General features: G+C 42.4%; 1 long non-coding RNA gene across 1 annotated transcript in view; it reads left to right on the top strand.

Annotated features, from left to right (window-relative positions):
• LOC122905077 overlaps positions 1–20433 on the top strand; it is a 76451-nt gene extending 56018 nt beyond the window's left edge. Inside the window, exons 3-4 of the long non-coding RNA XR_006384312.1 lie at positions 2697–2856; positions 19731–20433. This is a non-coding gene — a long non-coding RNA (uncharacterized LOC122905077). The remainder of the gene's footprint in view (positions 1–2696; positions 2857–19730) is intronic.
• The last annotated feature ends 230 nt before the right edge of the window (positions 20434–20663 follow it).

The following is a 20663-nucleotide window of genomic DNA, read 5'->3' as shown; positions in this document are numbered from 1 at the left end:
TTTCATTACTTCTTGGTTGTTTTGAGCTTCCAAACCATGGCTCAGAATTCTTGACTTAAAAATAATGTGCACCAAGCCTATACCTATGTATAACTCACAGGCGGTCATATAACAGGAAAAACTTGGCAGTGGGTTGAGATTCATTTGTACATTGCCAGTGTTGACATAATAATTCTTTCTTTCGTTGGCATTGCCTAGCGAAGGAGAGTCTCACTGTGGTTTGTTCTCCCCGTGGTTTCCGTAGCGTTAGAGAGAATGCTACTGAGAAACGAACCCTTTCTAGTTTTGACTCACTCAGGAGCTGTGTGTCTTGTAGTCTTTCTGAGATGGGGTATAAGCGAGGCATGCCCGGGAGCGGGCAAATCAGACTTCCACACGTGCTGCCTTCTCGTAGCCAATAGCCAGCTCAGAATGTGGATATTACGGGGGCAGTTTCATTCATCAAGGGGATTTTCAGGCTCCAGCAGCAAATGCTTTGCGTTTTGGGCGATTGCTTGGTTTTGGGCTTAGCATTGACTCTGCTATAGAAACAAGTCGGTGCATCTGGCTCTTAGAAGAATTAATGGTGATTCAGGTAAGGATAAATTGGAGAAATCCTTCCTTTCTTTTCTTTGGGTGGATATGAGATTTTAGAAGAATTAGTCCTGTCTTTGAGAAGAGTTCAGAACTTACTTGTCTTAAGTTTATCCCCCTCTGTATATCATCCTTTTAATATGAAATCGACCTTCTTCAAAATGTAGTTTCATTTTCAGATATTAAAGTGAGGATTCCATTTTTCTCTCCGTGCATGAAATTTTTTGAAAATGAAATAACTATAGTTGCTAAGATACTAATTACACATAGCTTCCTGGTTTAGAGCTGAAGTCTTATATTTTTAGGAAGTAGCTTTAAAAGTTGGGCAGGGGGGATATCGATGCTTGCATTTGATTTGTGAAACAGTGATGTTATATGTGTGTCAGACTTTTCCCTGTACTAAAAGCCAGATTTTGAGACGTACTCCTTAATCTGTTCTGACATGAGATTCCCTTCCCCCGCTGCTCCCCCCACCCCCCGCCCCACCTCTCCTCTCTCCATGTTTTCTGGTGGTGGGATCTGCTCCGCTTCTTTGCTCGGGCATGTGGTTTAGTCTGTGTACATTCAGTGCAGTGGCATTTCTCTTGAAAAAGTGACTAAGGCTTCTTGGATGAATTCTCTCTTTGAAAGAGGTGGTAGAATTGCATCAGAAAAGCATTTACAGTAAATGGCTCCCCCCCCCCCCGCCTTCCTGTAATGACCACATGTGAAAGAATGCATTAATTCTTGTTTGAGGAAATGAGAGTTGTAGAGTTCTATGAAAAACTCCCTTTTTATTATTAATTAACCAGATTTGAATGTTAAAAATTCTAAAATCCGGATCACTTTGTGCTGTGTAAATAAATGGCAGAGAGAGAGTTTGTCACTCCGTAGTCTATATGGAGTAAGCAATTATCTTGAATTTAGGAAGAGGAAATAATAATGACTGTGGCTCCAGTTAATGGCATACGCCTAACCTAAATTAATTTTTTCAGTCATTTTCCATAGTAAATTAATACATTTCTAAAGTATACTGCTGATTTGTCCTTCAGGACTAGAGTCTTAGTGATGGAACATAAAAGCTAGAAGCAGTCTCCCATAGCTCATCTAGCCAGGGATTCTCATGGGAACAGTACCGCCTCCTAGAGGACTTAGTAGGAATGAGATGCTGTTTGGTTCCACAGTGAAGGCTTTTTTTAAATGGGTGGAAGAGAATTAAGATGTTCATGGTGGAAGAGACAGAAAGAATTGTCCTGCATCTCACATGACTTTCAGCTGCCATCTTGGATATAAAAATCATATCATAATTACTTGAGCCTAGACCTATCTCCATTTAAATAAGAACACAAGAAACTTTTGCATACTTTTAATATACACAAAATATACTCCTTTTCATCCTGTTGTCCACCCATACTGCTCCTGTTTTGTTTTCCAGTACTTTTAAGATGGAAGACTTCTGATTTGGCTTCTCATAATCCAAGCTTATTCCTTTTTTTATTTTTTTTTTTTAGTATATGTGCTGCCGAAGCGAGCACTCCAAGCTTATTCCTTATAAGCAAGTTAAAAAGCATCTATTTCATTACACAGTTCATCGAACCTAAAAAATTGTTTATGTATTGAATATGCAGTATTTTATTATAAATTGGATTTCTTTTACTTTCTCCTTTATGTTACGTTTAGAGTATTATATTGATGTTCTTAAAATAATATGTACGCTAAAAAATTAATACATTATTAAAAATATGTATATTATTTTCAAATAATAAAATAAATAAATAAATAAATAACGAAAATAAATAAATAATAAAATAAAAAATAAAATAAATAGTTACTATTTACCAATGAATTTTATTTCAGAATAGTAAACAGGGCATTACAGAATTTTTGGTTCTAAAAACAGGGCTTTGGGAATATCCCATTCCCTCTCTCTACTTTCAGGAAGGACAGTATGCGAGTCACCCAGATGGGAGAAGCGTTTATCTTCTCTGTGAAGTTCCACAGAAAAAAATCGCACATGTTACCCGTGAATATGTTTTAGTATCTTGAAGTCTTTATACGAAGCTAGTTCTTCCTTCGTAATACTTTCTGGGAGTCTTCATTATGGCACTATAAGAACACAACCTTTGGTTTCCTTCTTTCTGTAGGAAAGGACAGACGGGTACTGAGAGAAGCTGGTGGGTCATCCTGCAGCCTAGCAGAGGAAAGAAAAACAGACTCCGGTGTTCTTGAACAGTGGGTCTCGGTTTCCCTGTCTCCTTACCATGGACATGTTCCCCGTCTGCAGTGCGAACTTCTGACTATGCCGTGAGTACCGCCCATCTTAGGCAAGGCGTTGTCAGTGTGGTAGAATTAAATCCTTGGAGTCACGACTGTGAGGTTATGGTACCCAGGCACGTGCCCGTGGCGTTCACTCTGGCTTTGCGGGGCCGGAATTTTAATTTGATCGATCTTTCTCTTGGATGGTTGTTTCTTGTATTTTGTGGTGGTGTTTTTCTTGTTTTATGGATGTAATTATTGCTTCCTAAATGATTGCTTCTTAAATAGGGACACTAACAAAACTTGTTTTTTTTTTTTTTTTTTTTAGTTTTTTCTAAAGTATCTTTGCTCCCTGGAATTTTGTGTTTTTTCCAGGGTCCTTCTGTTGTTTATCGTAGTTTTCCACTTCCATGCCGCTTTAGCTGTAGTTCTGTCCTTGCCTCTCCTGCGTGTCAAGCTGAGGTAACATGAAGGCTCACTGGGCTCTGTGCGTGTGGGTGCGCCTTGCCACGGGAGGCATGGCCTCGTGGGAGGACACCTCCCACGGGGGAGCCACCAAGTATCTGGGTGCAGAGGGCTTGACTTTGGGGTTCTCAGAACCACACTAACTGTTTAGTCCTCACCCAACATTTTGTTTAGTTTCTTCAGAGAATTCATTGGTGATTTTTTTAGTTTTTGCGTGGGGGCAAATTTTGTTGTTTCTGATAAAGACAGGAGTTGACTCATGGAAGGAACGATTGTTGATACTGGACTTCTTAGTTAATCTTTTCCTTTTCTGCCGTTCTTGTCATTTCTGTCCCACACTGTATTTGCTTTTCTGAGTCTAGAGCCTCTTTGGGGTTTCAGTGGGGAAGTCAGTTATCCCTCCGCTCAGCAGCAACACTCTCAGAGAAGTTTCGGGGCTATAAGCTGCCTCTCCTCAGCTTTGTCAGTACTTTGTCAGTCAGTACTTCTGGTTTCCAAGACATCTGTTGAACTCTCTGAGGCCTGATAGTGTTTTTATTGTTGTGGGAGTATGTGCTTTTTTTTTTTTTTTTTTTTTTTAAGTAACAGCAGTGGGATCTTTCATGTGCTGTGAACACCACCATTTTGAAATGGCATCTTAGTTTAGGTTACTGTAACAAAGTACCATGTAATGGGTGGCTTTATAGACAACAGAAATGTATTCCTTCTTTTATAGCTCTGGAGGCTGGTTCATAGAGAGCCTTGCTCTTGCTGTGTCCTCACATGTGGAAGGGTCGAGGGAGCTCTGGAGTTTCCTTCATGAGCACAGTCACCCACCCCATTCCTCAGGGCTCTGCCCTCCCGGCCTAATCACCTCCCAGAGGCCCCACCGCCTCATACTATCAGATCAGTATTTCAACTTACAGATTTGGGGGCAGACCCACACATTCCGTTTCTAATAAATGGGAAGTTCTGGCATTTGTGGATTTGTCAGAAGCATATCTGAAGAATTGTATCAGCCTGGGAAAAGCTGTGTTGGGGGCACAAGAACTGCATGGGTATTGGGGTTTGGGGAGGCTAATCCTCTGAAGAACTTGGCCCAGAAGGAACAGTGAGCTGATGTTATTGTACAGATAATGCTTTCCCGCTGTGGAGGCAATCACCATTAATCACGGAGCCCTCTCACGGTCTTCTGGCTTTGCTGCTAGAAGAAAAGATGCATCTTGTAAAATGTCCAACTTGGTCATTAAAAAAAAAATCTATACAAGTAGTGGTAGTTGTTTCTGATCTTAAGACAAGTATAAATATAGGTATGCTTACTTTTAAATTTCTTCTCTGCCCTTTGGCATTAGAGTTCCGGAGAGAATCTCCTATTCCTTCATTTCTAGAACTCATATTCCTTAAGGGATGGATCCCCACACTTAATTCTCCCCTTTCTTGTAAGAAGCATCTCCTATTCTTCCTTCTTATTCCCTTTGTGAAAAAACTCCAAATTCTTACTGATTCCTTTCTTGTACTTGTTGTGTAGTTCCTGAAAATGCATAGTAGATATAGATGGGAAAAATTAGATGTTAGCTAATTAGTCTTTCAACTTCCCTGACACAAGTGGTATCCTTTCTTGTCTTAGAAGAAACTCTGAATTGATGTTTCCAGTGTTATCATTCCGTCATTTCACTTGGGAAAAAAGTAGTCATTTTCTTAGAAAAATTCCTGGAGATCTTCCCCAGAGGTCCTCCATAGTTAGGGATCCCAGAAGAATCTTCTCAGGCCTTTCTGATCTGTGGCATAGTACCAGGAGCCCCAAATCCGTCTCTAGAATTTGCAGAGTAAGACAATTGGGTATTATTTTTTGTGTGTAGGGGCATAGAGGCAACTGAAGGTTGTAAATGTCCTCTGGTATCTAAATTCTGTATCCTTTACATTGTTTACCAGCTTAGAGCCTTTGGACAGTTGGGGTTCCAACAGGCACGCCCTCGGAGGCCATGCCCCTAGAAGCGGATATGGAGAATGCTGAAATGTCCTGAGCTCTCAGGCCGGCAGGACATGCTGATAATTTTATTTCTGGTATGGGCTAGAACAAGTATCATCAGCCTCTTCTAGGTACTTTTCTTCCCAAGTTTACTTTCTTCCATCCATCCCCCATAACCTGATGGAGGTGAGGAATGTGTTGAATGCAGGTTATCAGCTGTATACTGAAAAATAATGAGCCTAAAAAGAACATTCTGTGAGCTTTTAGAATGAGCTTTTAGAACAGTCTTACACTGGTTCTGGAACCTGGACTATTGATTAACTGACTGTTACTGTTAGAGGAGAGGAAACCCAGCAAGTTCCTTCTTTTCCTTTGGAGACAGTATCTTGTATAGGTGGTCAAAGAAATAAGACCGCCATGATGGTTGTCAAACTGGTTGTCTGTTACTGAAAGTAGTTCAGATAGAGTTTCCCTTTGGTGGGGCCAAGGGGTGCAAATCAAATCATATTTTTCAGGAGGTCTTGGGGATAAGAAGACATAAGAAGGCCTACCTCCACGCCCCCCGCCATTTTTTTTTTTTTTTTTTTTTGAGTGAGAGAGGGAGTGGTGGTAGGACAGAGGAAGGAGGAGAGAGAGAGAGAATGAATGAATCTTAAGGAGGCTCCATGCTCCAATGTGCCCCAAATGTGGGGCACAGTTTCATGACCTCAAGATCATGACCTGAGCTGAAATCAACAGTTGGATGCTTAACCGACTGTACCACACAGGTGCCCCCAGCTATCCTTTTTAATAGATGAAAATTTCACATGTGAAACACATCAGTGTCAAATATACTCAAGTAACCAAACCACAATTAACAAAACGAGCATTTCTACCATCCAAGTTCTCCCATGCCCCCCCCACCCTTGACATCCAGGCACTCACCAACCCCATTGGCAAATGCTTTCTGATTTCTGTCCCTATAGAATTGTTTTTCCCTGCTCTTGACCATCATGTAGATGGGATCATAGAGCATGTACTCTTTCCCCTCCGGCCTCTCACCCCAGTTCTGTGTTGTGTATCAGGTGTTCATTCTTCCTTTATTGCTGGGTGGCATTCTGTTTACATGAATAGACCCAATTTCCTCTTGGCACTCCCATTTTCCTCTCAACAGAGTTTTGGGTTGCCTTCATCTTTTTTTGGCTGTTGTAGGTGTTAAGCCGCTGTGAGCACCTTCTCGCTCACTCACATCTCATTTGAGATTTAGGCTTAATTGCTGGGCCATGCCAGACGTCTGTATTTATCTTCATGAGAAACTTCTAAGCAGTTTTCCAAAGTAATTACACCATTTTACGCCCTAGCCAGCAGTGGATGAGCATTCCAGGTGCTCCAATTCCTTCTCAGCTTTTCTGTATTGTTGGTTTTTCTGATTTTAGCCTTTCTTGGGAATATGAAGTGGTTTTGCATTGTGATGTTTAATTTATATTTCTTTGATGACTAATATGTTTTTATTGGGCATTTGTAGATCTTCATTTTTGGAGCATCTGTTTCACATTTTACCCATTTTTAATTTTTGAGGGGGTCATTTTTATATTGCATTGTTTCTCTTACTGTTACTGATTCCTAAGTAACATTTTATATATATAGAAAATCTGTACTTGTATTATATAGGTATACATACCTCAGAAAATTGTGGTGCACATATATTCTAGTCTGTGATTTATTTTTCATTTTCTTAAAAAATGTCTTTTGATGGGCAGTTTTTTTTTTTTTAAGACATCTATTTAAGAGAGAAAGTGAGCAGGGGAGGGGCAGAGGCAGAGGGAGAGTGGGGAGCTCAATGCAGGGCTTAATCCCAGGACCCTGAGATCCTGACCTGAGCCAAAATCAAGAGTCAGATGCTTAACCACTGAACCTACCCAGTGCCGCTGATGAGCAGATGATTTTAAATCTAGTCAATTAACAAAGTAACCCTCTATATTATCAGTACTTACTGTGTTTGAAGTAATCTGCTTTCCCAAGGTTGTGAAGATATCCTTCTGTGTTTTCTTTTAGAGATCTTTTATTTTAAACTTTGTGCTTTGGTCTATGAACCATTACAAATTAATATTTGTGTATGAGATAAAGTAGAGGTGAAAGGTGCTTTTTGTTTTGTTTTGTTTTGTTTTGTTTTTTTGCATGTTTCCCCCATTGTTGCAGTGTGATTTGCCAAAAAGACTTTCCTTTCCTCATTGAATTGTTTTGGCACTTTTGTTGAAATTAGTTCCCCATATATGTTTTGGGCTATTTCAGAGGAAACTGAAGAATGTTTGTATAGACCACATGTGGCATGCACTTAAGTCTAGGAAATGAGTTCACATTGGTCAACTTTAATAAGCCTCAAGTGGCTGGCAGTCTTAGACTTCTATATAATGGAACACTTGTGTCAAAAGTCACTGACAGATGCTTGCTAACCCACCTGAGGCTTCCAGAAGTTCCAGCGTTCCCACATTAAGTATAATCTCTTATGTGCGAAGAAATAATACTGTTAAATCTGTGAGATCCAGCCTCAGCCTGTGGCCATCTTCACAGAGATCTAAACAGTAATTTTTCTTATTTGAAAACTGGATATATTGGGCACCTGGGTGACTCTGTTGGTTAAGCGACTGCCGTTGGCTCAGGAGTCCTGGGATTAAGTCCTGCTTCAGGCTTGCTGCTGAGCAGGGAGTCTGCTTCTCCCTCTGACCCTTCCCCCTCTCATGCTCTCTCTCTCTCTCTCATTCTCTCTCTTGCAGGTAAATACAATCTAAAAAAAAAAAAAAAGCAATCTTGATATGCATGGATTCAACATGACTGATTTGGAACTCATTGTAATTAAGTGTGGTTCAGACTAAAAAATATTACTCTTTGGGCACCTGGGTGGCACAGTTGGTTACCTGTGCCATCGGCTTGGGTCATGATCTCAGAGTTCTGGGATTGAACCCTGTGTCAGGCTCCCTGCTCAGTGGAGAGCCTGCTTTTCCCTCTCCCTCTAATGCTCCTCCTGCTAGTGCTCTCCCTCTCTTTATCTCTGTCTCTCTGTCAAATAAAAATATTTTTTTAAAAATATTAGTCTTTTTAAAAAAATATTTTATTAGAGAGAAAGAGCAGAAGCAGGGGGAGGGGCAGATGGAGAGGGAAAAGCAGACTCTCCACTGAGCAGGGAACCCAGTGTGGGTCTCAATCCAGGACTCTGGAATCATGACCTGAGCTGAAGGCAGATGGTTAACTGAGCCACCCAGGTACCCCCCAAAAATATTACTCTTAAGATGGAAATTGTTCATAACGTAAAGAAGCTTGTGAAAAAAAATCTGTTATAATAACTTGTATGAAAAATTATAGATTTGCTGACTTGAAACAAATCTTGCCTATCAGTGGAATCTCTACTTAGAAAGGTTTTGGGACACAGTTTTGCATAGTATTTTTACTTGACTTCAGTAAAAAAACAACTTTCTTTTTAAAGATTCCTTAATCTGAAAACCAGAGGATGACTAGAGTAGGAAACATACCAAAGTTATTCTGTTAGGAAGATAGAGTAAATGGTGATCATCTCTTTTTGATACCCTGAATTTTAGAATTTTAACTTCATGTTTTCGTGGTGTGGCAGTGTAGTTCAGTGGTTGAGCACAGCTCTGATGCTGGCCCGTCTGGTTTGGGACACCAGCTCTCCTCGTCCCTGACAGACTAATGATATATGCCGCTGTGCTTTGCCCTAAAACCCAGAGAATAAGAGTGTCTGAAGATTTAGAGCTGGGTCACAGTGAGCACTATGTAACTTTTGGCCAGTAGTAACATTATATACAAACATACGCAAACAGGAAATTCTTTTAGAAAGGAAAACCAGAAAGCAAAACTATATTACACTCTGCCTGTGATTCAAGCACCTCACTGTTCACAGGAGACTTCCCAGTTGGTTGAATTGGTCAGATTTTACTGTTAATTCCCATTCTCCCCCAAAAGGGTGTAGAACTAAAGGATTTTATTTTGAGCTCCTTGGGAGATATTTGCCTGAAAATAACAAGAGGCACTTCATGCTAATTTCCAGAACTACTTCTGTCTCTGTAAAAAGATTTTACAAGGAAAGATATTCTTTTAAGCTCATGTCTTCCTCTCCTGCTTTGCTCAGTTACTCAAGTAAAAAAAAAAAAAAAATCCACTCACCTGAAATACCTACCACCTTCTGTAGTCTGTGTTTGGACTTGCACAGTTGTGCTCAGCTCCTGGCCCCTGTTTTGCTTTCTCTAGCGATTTCCTGGCCAGAGCCGGAACTAGAGGCAAGTCTGGGAGAAGTGGCCATGACAGGCCTTTTTGCCCACTCATCTCTCCCACAGGACTTTGGAGGGAGGGAAGTGTCTGACCCTAACTGCAATCCCCTGTGCACCAACCCACAAGCAAAATCCAGCTCAGGCCAAACGCAGAAGTTGCTAACGCACCGTTGATGATGTCATTCCCAGTGAAATACGATGTTTTGGTTACTCATACAGACCAGGTTTACCCCTAGCACGAGCTGGGAGCTTCCCACACGTTGTCATGGGTTGGCCATCTTCGTCTTTTTTTTTTATTATTATTTTTTTTTATTTATTTGACTGAGAGAGAGATCACAAGTAGGCAGAGAGACAGTCAGAGAGAGAGAGAGAAGGAAGCAGGCTCCCCGCTGAACAGAGATCCCGATGCGGGCCTCGATCCCAGGACCCTGGAATCATGACCTGAGCTGAAGGCAGAGGCTTTAACCCACTGAGCCACCCAGGCGCCCCTCCATCTTCGTCTTTATGAAGTATTTGTCTTTGTCGTGGGTACGCGGTCGGGCCTGAGGAGAACTGATGTTATTACAGCTGACTTAGCTGATCGTACGGTATTGAAGGCGAGACTTCTCATGAGGTCTGCTCAAAGTTTTGAGTTTTTGTTTACGTTCTTGGTGTTTGGTAAATGCCACAGGTGCATTGAGTACCTGTGCTCAGAGCCTGTGGCTCTCATGATTCGACCTGCGGGAGGGCACATTCTACAAGGTCACTTGTCCTCCCTGCCAGCCCCTGCGCACGATACTTGTTTACTCCTTCACCCCGCTTCCTCTGCCCTGTAGCTGCAACCCCTCCTGCGTCACAGAAGAGAGAAGCCGGAGGCGAGCTCCCTTGGGTTCTTGCCCTGTCCGTACACTCCCATCTGCGCCTGCCTTGTTCCGCTTGCCTCCTGTCGCAGTGGAAGTGGGGTCCTTCCTCATGCCCACTCTGGATACCAACCCTGGCTGCCCGCACCTTCTCAGAGACATTCTCTCTGACTTGATACCTGCCGTTCACGTCTGATGAGCATTTAAACCTATGCACGTCTCACAGATGAAACACACACGTGTACACACATACGACACAGACTTTCAGTGTTCGCTTGCCTTTCGGTCCACTCTGCATTCACTTGTGCCAGGGCCAGCCTTCTTGGAAGAATGGCCCATGTCGGTTGCCTCCACTTCCTCATTCCTGCCCCCTCCTCCCTACTCCAGTCTGGCGTTTGGACCTGTGACCAAACTGGTACTCTCTGGCCAAAGCCAGTGGTTGCCTCCTGTCCTGCTGTTGCCCCGCGGATCAGGTATGTCTGGACTCTCAGCTTCCGTGCCTGACCTCACAGCAGTGACAGCGTTTGCTGTCCTCTCCTCTGGCCTCCTGGACCCTGCCCTGCCCCTGCCCTTTGCAGGTTCTTCCTGCTTCGTGCTTTGTATTCAGATGTCCGTCGGACATTTCCACGTTGATTTTTTTTAATAAAGATTTTATTTATTTATTTGAGAGAGACAAAGTGAGCAGGATGTGGGGAGGGCAGCGGCAGTGGAAGAGGGAGAGGCAGGCTCCCCTGCTGAGCAGGGAGGGCAGGGGTCCATCCCAGGACCCTGGGATCATGACCTGAACCGAAGGCAGACGCTTCACCAACTGAGCCCCCCAGGCGCCCCTCCACGGTGCTGTGTTGCCAGCACCTCATATCCAGTAGATTCCAAACCGACCCAGATTTCCCAGGCTTGAAACCTATAACTTACTGACCCTTCTCTCTCCTCCCCTCCCCGGTCCACAAAGAAACCACATCCAGTCACCTTCTCCACTCCACCTTGTTTCCAGTGTGTGTCCCTGCCAGTTTCCATCACCTGCTCCCACAGCTCCTGCCTTAGCACCCCTCTCCCTGCTGTCCCTGGTCTGCCCCGGTCTGCTCTGCATGTGGGCCTCTCCCTGACAGCACTCAGAGTGACGCTTCTAAAAAGCATCCGTGTTGTGTCCCTTCTCTGCCTGAACTCTGACCCATTTCTGTAATCCCTCTGGGGCCTCTGTGGGGTTTCTGTTCTCACCCCATGCGTAAAGAAGTCGTCGGAGCACTAGAATTCAGGTGGAGATGGAGACGAGAGTACATCCCACTCCACGCAGCAGAACTTCATGAACGTCCCTGCTGGACTACGGCCCCTCCGCCCTCGGGAGTTCCTGACGGGTTTGCTACTGCTCTTCCCCCACTCGCCTGTCTGGGCTTCCCAGCCACAGCCTCTCCCCCCTGGGGCTCTCCTCTTCTGTGTGCCCTTCTTCTCTTTCTCAGAGCAGCTCCCCTCTTTGCCGAATGTTCTGCTCTGAGTTGCATCACTGTCTCGTCTTAGGTTGGGTTCCCTCACAGCAGATTCTGAGTAAGGGCACAGTCAGGTCCGGCCCCCTGCGAGCTGTGTGACTGATCCGTGACTCGGTTTTCTCGTCTTTAAAATCCTGCCCTGTAAGACTGCGGTGAAAGTTAATTTGTTCATGGAAAGTGCCTCAAACTGTCTGACCCGTAGTAATCAGTCCAGCTTGCTACAGTGACAGGATAACGTCTGTTGAAGTGTCACCTCTTACAGAGTTCCATTCCTGTGGACCAGATCGGAGCCCCTCTGTGTGGACCGGTAGCACCTTGTGCCTCCTTAAATCAGAATTGCTAGTCTGGTGGGGGAAGGGTGAGCCCATCCTGCTCCTCATCCAGCACCGAGCTCAGTGCCTTGTACATAGTACACAGTGTGTATTGTACTCTGTTTTTTGAACAGATTTAATAAAATGACATACAGAGGGCACCTGGGTGGCTCAGTGGGTTAAGCCGCTGCCTTCGGCTCAGGTCATGATCTCAGGGTCCTGGGATCGAGTCCCGCATCGGGCTCTCTGCTCAGCGGGGAGCCTGCTTCCCTCTCTCTCTCTCTGCCTGCCTCTCCGTCTACTTGTGATTTCTCTCTGTCAAATAAATAAATAAAATCTTTAAAAAAAAAAAAAAAGACATACAGAAAGCTCCTTCCAGTTATGTTATTCTTCTTATCTGTAACAAGGTACCCTTTAGAAAAATAGGACAGCAGCGCTGCCTGGGTGGTGCAGTCAGTTGAGTGTCCCGACAGTTGGCTTCAGCTCAGGTCGTGATCCTCAGGGTCGTGAGATCAAGCCCTGGGTCAGGCTCCACACACCACGTGGAGTCTGCTTGGGATTCTCTCTCTTTCTCGCTCTGCTCCTCTCTCTGTCTCTCTCTCTCTCTCAAATGAAGAAATAGATCTTAAAAAAAAAAAAAAAAGACATAACAAACAAACTGTAACTGTGCTCGAGGGTTTGTCTTGAAATCCAGGGTTACTGAGTGAGCCTGGCCACGCTCTCTGGGTGTCTTTGTCTCTGGAGCAGCTTTACCTGAGGGCCTTTGTCCAACCCCCCACTCCGCCCAGTCTTCAGTTCTGTGATAGCAGGTTTGCAGTAAGGGCGGAGTACATTTCTAGGACACTCAGAGTTTCCCTCCCAGCTGTGTTCTTTCCTGTTAGCTGAGGAGGCGACGTCATTGTATTGCTTGGGCTGGCAGGTTCTTTCCTAGTTGTGGGGAGTTTTTCAAGCTGGCTGTAATGAGAGGGTCCCCAAAAACCACAGAGAGGTCTGGTATGTTCTCTTCAAGTTACACACGATGTCCCTTCTTATTTTCAGTTTTGATCTTCTGTGTTGCTGAGCTGACTTCTGTAATTATGCTTAAAAGAATCCGATATCAGAAATAAGATCTGTTTTACTTTGATACCTGCACTGTTGACATGCCAGATCAGAAGCCCTCTTCAGGACTTCTCATTCTAGAGATTTCTTTCTTCCTTTCAAGTGTGTGTGTGTGTGTGTGTATAGAAGACAATGTAAAATTTACAGTCTTCACCATTCAGAAGTGTACAGGTCGGTGGCGTTGAGTACATGCACACTGTAGAACAGCTGTCACCACTGTCCATCTCCAGAGCCCTCTGATCTTGCACGACTGAAACGCCGTATGCATTAAACACCAGCTCCTCCTTTCCCCTCTTCCCAGCCCTGCCTCTAGGGATTAACCACTCTAGTACCTCATGTGACTGGATTCATACAGTATTTGTCTTTTTGTGACTGATTTGTATCACTTAGCAGAATGGCCTCACGGTTGGACCTTGTTGACATGTGTCAGAATTTCTGTACTTTTGGGGGCTGAATAATATTCCTTTGTATTTTATATGCCATGTTTAGTTTATCCATTCATTCATTAGTGGTCACTGGGGTTGTTTCCACCTTTTAAATGTGAATAATGTTGCTGTGAACATAGATATACATGTATCTCTTCAAGACCCTTTGAATTATTTTGGACCTAATGATTTTTTAAACCTTCTGTTTTGATGTTTCTATTGTTTTCCTGCCTTCCTCTTTTGGCCATTTACTGGCCCTCTCCCATCAACCTTGTTCATTGTTTTCCTAATAATGTCTTGCTGCTGAGATCTTCAGGCTTTGGTATGACCCTCACAGAGCTATTACATGGAGAAAACAGCTTGGCAGCTACGAAGCAGGATTTGTTTCCACCTCGTACCCACTCAACAGTGCCTGTTTTCTGAAGGGTGTACCACTGGTTCTTAACTTGAAAAAGATGAAAATCCCTTAGGTAACAGGACAGATTTTGGTGACTACAGATCTTTTGTATTTTTGAAATTTAAATTTTAACAGTAGCATCTTCTTGATCTATCAGTCCTATAATTATGATATATTTATGGTCATGGAAACATTATATGATAATGGTAGAAAACATGTAAAGTATGGAGAGAATATCACATTGGTAGCACTATTGAAGGCAGTCCTTTTTATCATCTTGTTGCATATTCTTCTTGTTTTTTTAAAATGTGAGTTTTTGCATATTTAAGATCATATTGTTTTGTATTTCTTTTTTGCACTTAACAAAGTATAAGCATTCTCTGGGCACCTGGATGGCTCAGTTGGGTAAATGTCTGACTCTTGCTTTTGGCTCTTGGAATTGGCTCAGTACTCAGCATGGAGTCTGCTTGATATCCTCTCTCCCTGTCTGTCTGCCCCCCTCCCCAGCACATGCACATGCTTTCTTGCTCTCAAATAAATAAATAAATCTTTAGAAAAAATAAAGTATAACCATTCTCTTGTTAAAAGGTCTTTGCAAATATTTTAATTATTTTATATGGTTGAAAAATATTTATAGGCTGTTTATTAGTTTAAGTAACTTTTTCCCAGTTATAAAAACAAGGTTTCTTTCTTTCCTCTTTTTCTTTTCTTTTCTTCTTTTTTTTTTTTTTTTTTTTAGATTTTATTTATTTATTTGAGAGCGTGATAGTGCAAGTGAGGAGAGAGGCAGAGGGAGAAGGAGAAGCAGATTCCCCACTGAGCAGGGAGCCTGACAGTGGGGTTCAGTCCCAGGATCCTGGAATCATGCATGACCTGAGCCGAAGGCAGAATCTTTAACCCACTGAGCCACCCAGGCGCCCCCTTCTTCAGCTTTTTAAATTACTCTTTTCCAGTATCTTTCTGAGATGAGCTTTTGTACTCTCCATTTCTGTGCATCCCTCCCCCTCCCCTTTCCTTTCTTACTCACCAGCACCTATACCGTACCCACACGTTAACTTTACAGCCCACATTTTCACCTAACACTGTATCTTGTTATGAAGTATTCTCCATTAAACACTTAGTCTTATGCTCCCCTCCACTTTTAGATACCTAGTAGCAATTTTAGGTCACTGTGAGTATGTCCTTGTCCAGTTACCTTTCTGTGTATCTGTGATTGTTTCTTGAGGTGGTATTTATAGAACTGTTAATGAGTCAGAACAGTTTTAAGGCTTATAAAAAGATTTGGTTTCCTGAACTGATGGGCTCATCTCAGTCTGCTGGCTTACTCTTTTTGTTGTCCATCTTTGTGAATTTGGTGGCTGAAAAAAAAAAAATAAATCTTGGTTTTTGCTAGTGAAATCCAACACTTTTTCTTATTAATTGGCCTTGTATACTTTGGAGTGCCTAGTCTTAGTGTTAATATCTTGTACCTTGTGCATTGATAAATGATACAAAGTTTACTACCCTGTTGCAGGTATTTCCTTCTTTTCTTTACCTTTTACTTCAGCTGCTTTTGGACATACAGGACATGTACAGGAGAACGTAGTCCACTTGATTCCAGTTTTGTAGCCTTGTATTACTTTTTTAAATTAATTCCTTTCCTATCTCTAATTCAGAAGTGTTTCCTTCTCCACCCCCCCACCCCTGTTTACATTTAACTCTTTCAATCTTCACAGAATTAATTTTGGTGAAGGTTATAAAGTAGGAGCTAATTTTAGTTTTTCTAGAATATTCTCTCATTCATGTGTGTCCAAAATCCCAGTGAAACTGAGACGTGAACCCAAACGAGTGCTTTTTCTTATTTTAGTTCTTGATTTTCCCACTGGAAAAAAAGAGGAGGAGACTGTGATATGTGTGTGGAAGGGAGGTTGCAGGAAGAGGGGCTGGTACCATCTTTCCAAGCTTTACCCCTCAGCCCAGACTTTACCCGGTCTCCTTCCAGCTCAGGAAGGACAATGCTCAGCACAGGCTGGTGGAAGACGGAGATGGCGGCAGTGACAAGGGTTGGGGGCCTGTGAGTTATACACCGAGAGGTCCAGAGTGAGGCACTCTAAGTCTTGACCCTACTTCATTTCTCTACCACTAAGATAAGCAACCAGGTCTGTGCTCATTGGAGACTTACTTGAGCCTCCCGTTATAGGTGGAAGGCAGCACACAGTGAAAAAGAACCCTAGCCTAGGAAAATCAGAAATCTTAGGTCTAGTTTCAGCGGCCAGTCTGTGCCACGTAAGAAAGTCTCTCAACTTCCTCTGATTTCTTCATTTATTGGGAATTAGGGAGGTGAGATATATATTCCCTGAGGTTTATTCTCCATAAGCTATGGTCTAGGCAGGTGACAGAGCTAGTCGATGCTGTCAGTCTATTGGGGGATATTTCTTGGTAACTAGTTCATCTTTCCTTTATTCAGCCAGCCAGTATGACAGCCGGTTCAGTAAGGTGATCCCCGTGTCATTTAACACCCAACCTTGGAGAATTTGTGCTTCTTACTTTTCCTAACTGTCTTCATCTGCCTCAAGCTTCCCTTCTGGAAGACTTTTGTTTTTCCTAATAATTTCTTCTTTTACCTAGCTATCACTTATGTTTACGAATTAAAGAGAGATGAGCTAGTGATCAAAAGTACCCAGATCTTGTCCGTCACTTGCCCAGAGCTGTGGTATACATTTTTCTAAAAAGCTGAAATAGAAGTGTAAAAAGCATTTTGAAAATTGTGAAGCATTAAAGTGATACAAGTAATGTCTAGGAGGTACAAGTTTGTACTCTCAACCGTGTCATTTATTATGGATATTAATAAATTATTTGTTAATGTATCAGTAACGGAAATTGCATTGAGAAACAGACAACCACAGGCCAAACCACGCCAATTTCAAATAACTGTATTTGAAAGTTATTTCAAAGCTACTCTATTTTAGAGAATTTTCTACTCTTATTTTAGAGAAGAAGCGCAAAGAATAGGTCTTAAGTAATTTTTGTATAATCGTTAAGTCCTCTATCGGTCAGTCCATTACAGTCATGAATGTTGTAACATTCATCTCCCACTTTTTGATTTCCAGAGCAGGTGAACATGGTCTGATGTCTGTGGCATAATTTATTTAACACATAAGGATAGTTCAGATCCTATTTAATGATGATCTTTTACGAGTTTAGAATCCGCAGATGAAAATGTCACTGTGTTGACATTTTCCTCTTGAGAGTGTATTTGCTGTAATAAAATACAGTGACCACTTGAAACCTACACAACTTGGGGGGAGCTGGATAATCTAGGCAGTTTTCTCCTTGTGCTCCAGGAACGCACAGTACCCTACATTAAATAAAGCTTAAGTGTTTATACGGAGCTGCAATTGATGTTTTGTTTGATTCCAATTAGGTATGAATGATCTTCAAATAACACTGAAAAATTGCCTTTAAAATAAACCTTGGGTGGATATGATCTTCACAGAAACTGTTCCTTTATTAATTAAACTTTCATTTCTTAACTCCGGACTGCTTTGATCTCATAATATTTTTTTTAAATGTCCTGAGGGCTTATTTCCAAGGCTTCCAAACAAATTATTATTTCTCAAATCCATTATATATTCATGACTCAATGAATCCTAAAGACAGTCTTTTTAAAACCCTCTTAGAAGCTGATTTTTCTTAGTATGCTGTCTACTGCGTAATTTTCTTGGCTGTGGGTCACATGATTCCTCCCGTCTGTAACACACGCACTTAAAATTTTTACTTCCTGATTGAGCCATCAAGATTACGTAAAACGTAAATCAGTCTAAATACCTAAAAGCAGGAATTTTAAGGGGGAAAAATGCTGTTTTCTTTTTCTGTTTCATTACTGACATTTGAAAAAAAACAGAATGAGTGTGTGCCTGCCTATTTGTACTTGGAAACAAGAGACGGTTAGGGATTTTTTTTTTTTGTCCCCTCCCTTTCAGATGGAATCAGACTTTGCTTTCATTATAAAAATAATGTAGCAACTAGATAGACCGTGGGAGTGGTAGAGTTGCCGGACTGAAATCAAAATGGTTCCGATGACTGAGAGAAAGAGATGTTCATGTGCTTACTACTCTTTTCATGATGTGAATGAAGAGTGCAGCATCTGTCAGAAGGTAACAAATGATCCGATATCAGAATTCTAAATGGCCATTTAGCCTTCCTGCTGCCTGCTTAAATGAAAGTAATTTCTCGCAGGCCGGATGACACTTGTTTTATCATGGATCTTAAAATCCTTCATGTTTTCTCAAAGCAGTTTTGAAGTGGTCATAGTAACAGCATGACATTTGGAGGGGCTTTTAAGTAGTCCTTTCGCTAGAGTTAATTAATTTCATTAACTCTGGATGTTTTTCTTTCCTGCTTTTCTCTGACACACAAGGGCCATAATTGCTCAAATATGTATCTTTCATGTTCCTTATTGTTTGGGGACTACCGTTTGAGGACTTGGTGTTTTGTTAAGTTGTTTCAGGAAAAGTGAGCAAGACTGCAATCGATTGCTTTCAGATAGGTTGAACTTGGGGGTTTGGTTACTTTTCTGTCAAATTGCACTGCCCTTGTAGGACCAGAATTTCATTTTATTTAAAGAGGTGGATTGTGGGAGATGGTCCCCCAAAATTTAATGGTGACTTGCTCCAGGGATTACAACTATCCTTTGGTTTGATCTGGATGTACCTAGAACAAGAGTTGAGGAACATGGAAGGGAATGTGTCAGACTTACAGGAGAAAATTACTTCTTTAGAAATGCAACACTCAGATAAAACACCAAAAGCATATTCCGTAATTTTTTTTCTAAGAAATGGGATAATATGACTGCCAAAATTTAAAATGCAATACTCTTTGAAGCTCTAAAATATAGTAAAATAAATTATCCTTTAGGAAAGTTTGTGGGAATCTTCTCTGGGGAGAAAGTAGGTCAGGATCTTCTCTTCATAAAGCCGTGGGGCAGAAATTCTTGCCAATATGGTGATTGGTGAGAAAGGAAGCTCTTCTCTTGGGTAGGCAGAGGGTCAGAAAAAGAATGATCCGTGCTAGGTCCTGGATGCTGGAACTTTCAAAGGTATCAGGTAGTCCGATGCTTTTGTAGGCTTATAAAAGTGACCAGGGAAGGACACTTGCAAAAGATCTCACGTGAGTTCGGGGGTTTAAGGCTAAGGCCAGTATCCTGACTGTTCTGGGGAAGATCTGTTCAACCAGGGGCGGTAGAAGACCATCGGGGTAGCCGATGTGCAGCCAGCAGCAGTAAAGGTGCTAATGCGTGTCCGGTGATGTCAGGAGTTACGTGTCGGGTGGTTTCAAAACACTGCAGTAAACAAGGTCAAAGTGTCCCATTTTGCTGGAAGGAGGTTTGTTTTTACGAACAGGACAGTACGTGGATGAGGTAATTTTTCAAAACCGAATTTATATGCTTTCTGTTTGTTTTACTTCTGGGGCTTTAAAAAATTAAGCAGATGAGATTAAGTAAGGGTCACATTTTTAAGCAGAATTATACTTTCCCCGTTTTTATTTTCTATTGGTTTTCTTTCTGTAGTTTTCACAGAGGAAATGAACATAATCCTGTTGGAGGGATTTTTAAAGGCAGTTTCAGGGAGCAAGAGATGACCCAGTGCGCAGTAACTGCCAATCACAGTCACTAGTAAAATATTCCTCGTAACTGTGTACCTTTCCCTCTTCTTCAGACAGGCATGTTAAGTACCAGAAAGTTAATGGCGCAGAATCCTGCTGACCTCGTGGTTCGCATCTCAGCGCCTTTTCCAGCCTCGAACCTGAGCGTTGCTAGAGGCTGGCGACTCCGGACATGCATCTGAGCAGTTATCTGCTGGTGGCCTGGTTCCTGAGGTAACAAGTGGGCGTCCCGGGCGAGTGTGTGCTAATAACGACTGTGATGCCACGTGGTGCCCAGAGGTCGCTGCCATCTGTCCCGGGGACTCCTGGTCCTCGGGGCTTTGGAGATGAACTTGTGAACTTGGGGCGTCCTGTGAAGTGCAGGCATCGCGGAGTGCCACAGCAAATCTGGACGTGAGCATAAACACAGCTTTCAAAGTGAAAGCAGGGGCCTCGAGGAAGGAATTGCCCTCATCTCATTCCGGACCTGCTCACTGTGCTGTGCTGGAAAACAAAGTAAGTTTTGTTTGTTTCTTTGTTAGCCAATCGCTCCTACATGTTTTCTCTTGCTAACATTATATTAGACACTCCGTATCTGGCAAACGCCAGGGTGTTTTCCCCCTTCATTGGGAAGTAGGATATGAAGTTTGTTAAATAGCTAATTGCTTCTTTTATCTTTTCTGTCCTTCTTCCTGTATCTAGCGCCCTGCCGGCTTGCTTGTTAGAGATAGCAAGAGATTGAAATTTATTATCAGAAAACAAAAAGGTCTTTTTTTTTTTTTTAAACAGTCTGAGAACTTTGCCACTAATTAAATGACAACGACACAGGCAAAGCTTTTTCCGTGGTGCAGCCAGGAGCACATCTAGCAAAATAGCCCCAGCTCACTGTCCTTATTTGTGTTGGGAAGCAGAAGGGGTGTGTGTCTGAGACGTGTGTGAAAACAGAGAGTCCCCCCCGTGGGAACTACAGGCACTGGGTGGGAATGGTGCCTGGACAAGAGGCTGGA

Source organism: Neovison vison, chromosome 4, assembly GCF_020171115.1.
Source record: "Neovison vison isolate M4711 chromosome 4, ASM_NN_V1, whole genome shotgun sequence".
NCBI classification, from domain to species: domain Eukaryota; kingdom Metazoa; phylum Chordata; class Mammalia; order Carnivora; family Mustelidae; genus Neogale; species Neogale vison.
The sequence above is the reverse complement of the archived record's forward strand: the minus strand, read 5'-3'. Positions and strand labels throughout refer to the sequence as shown.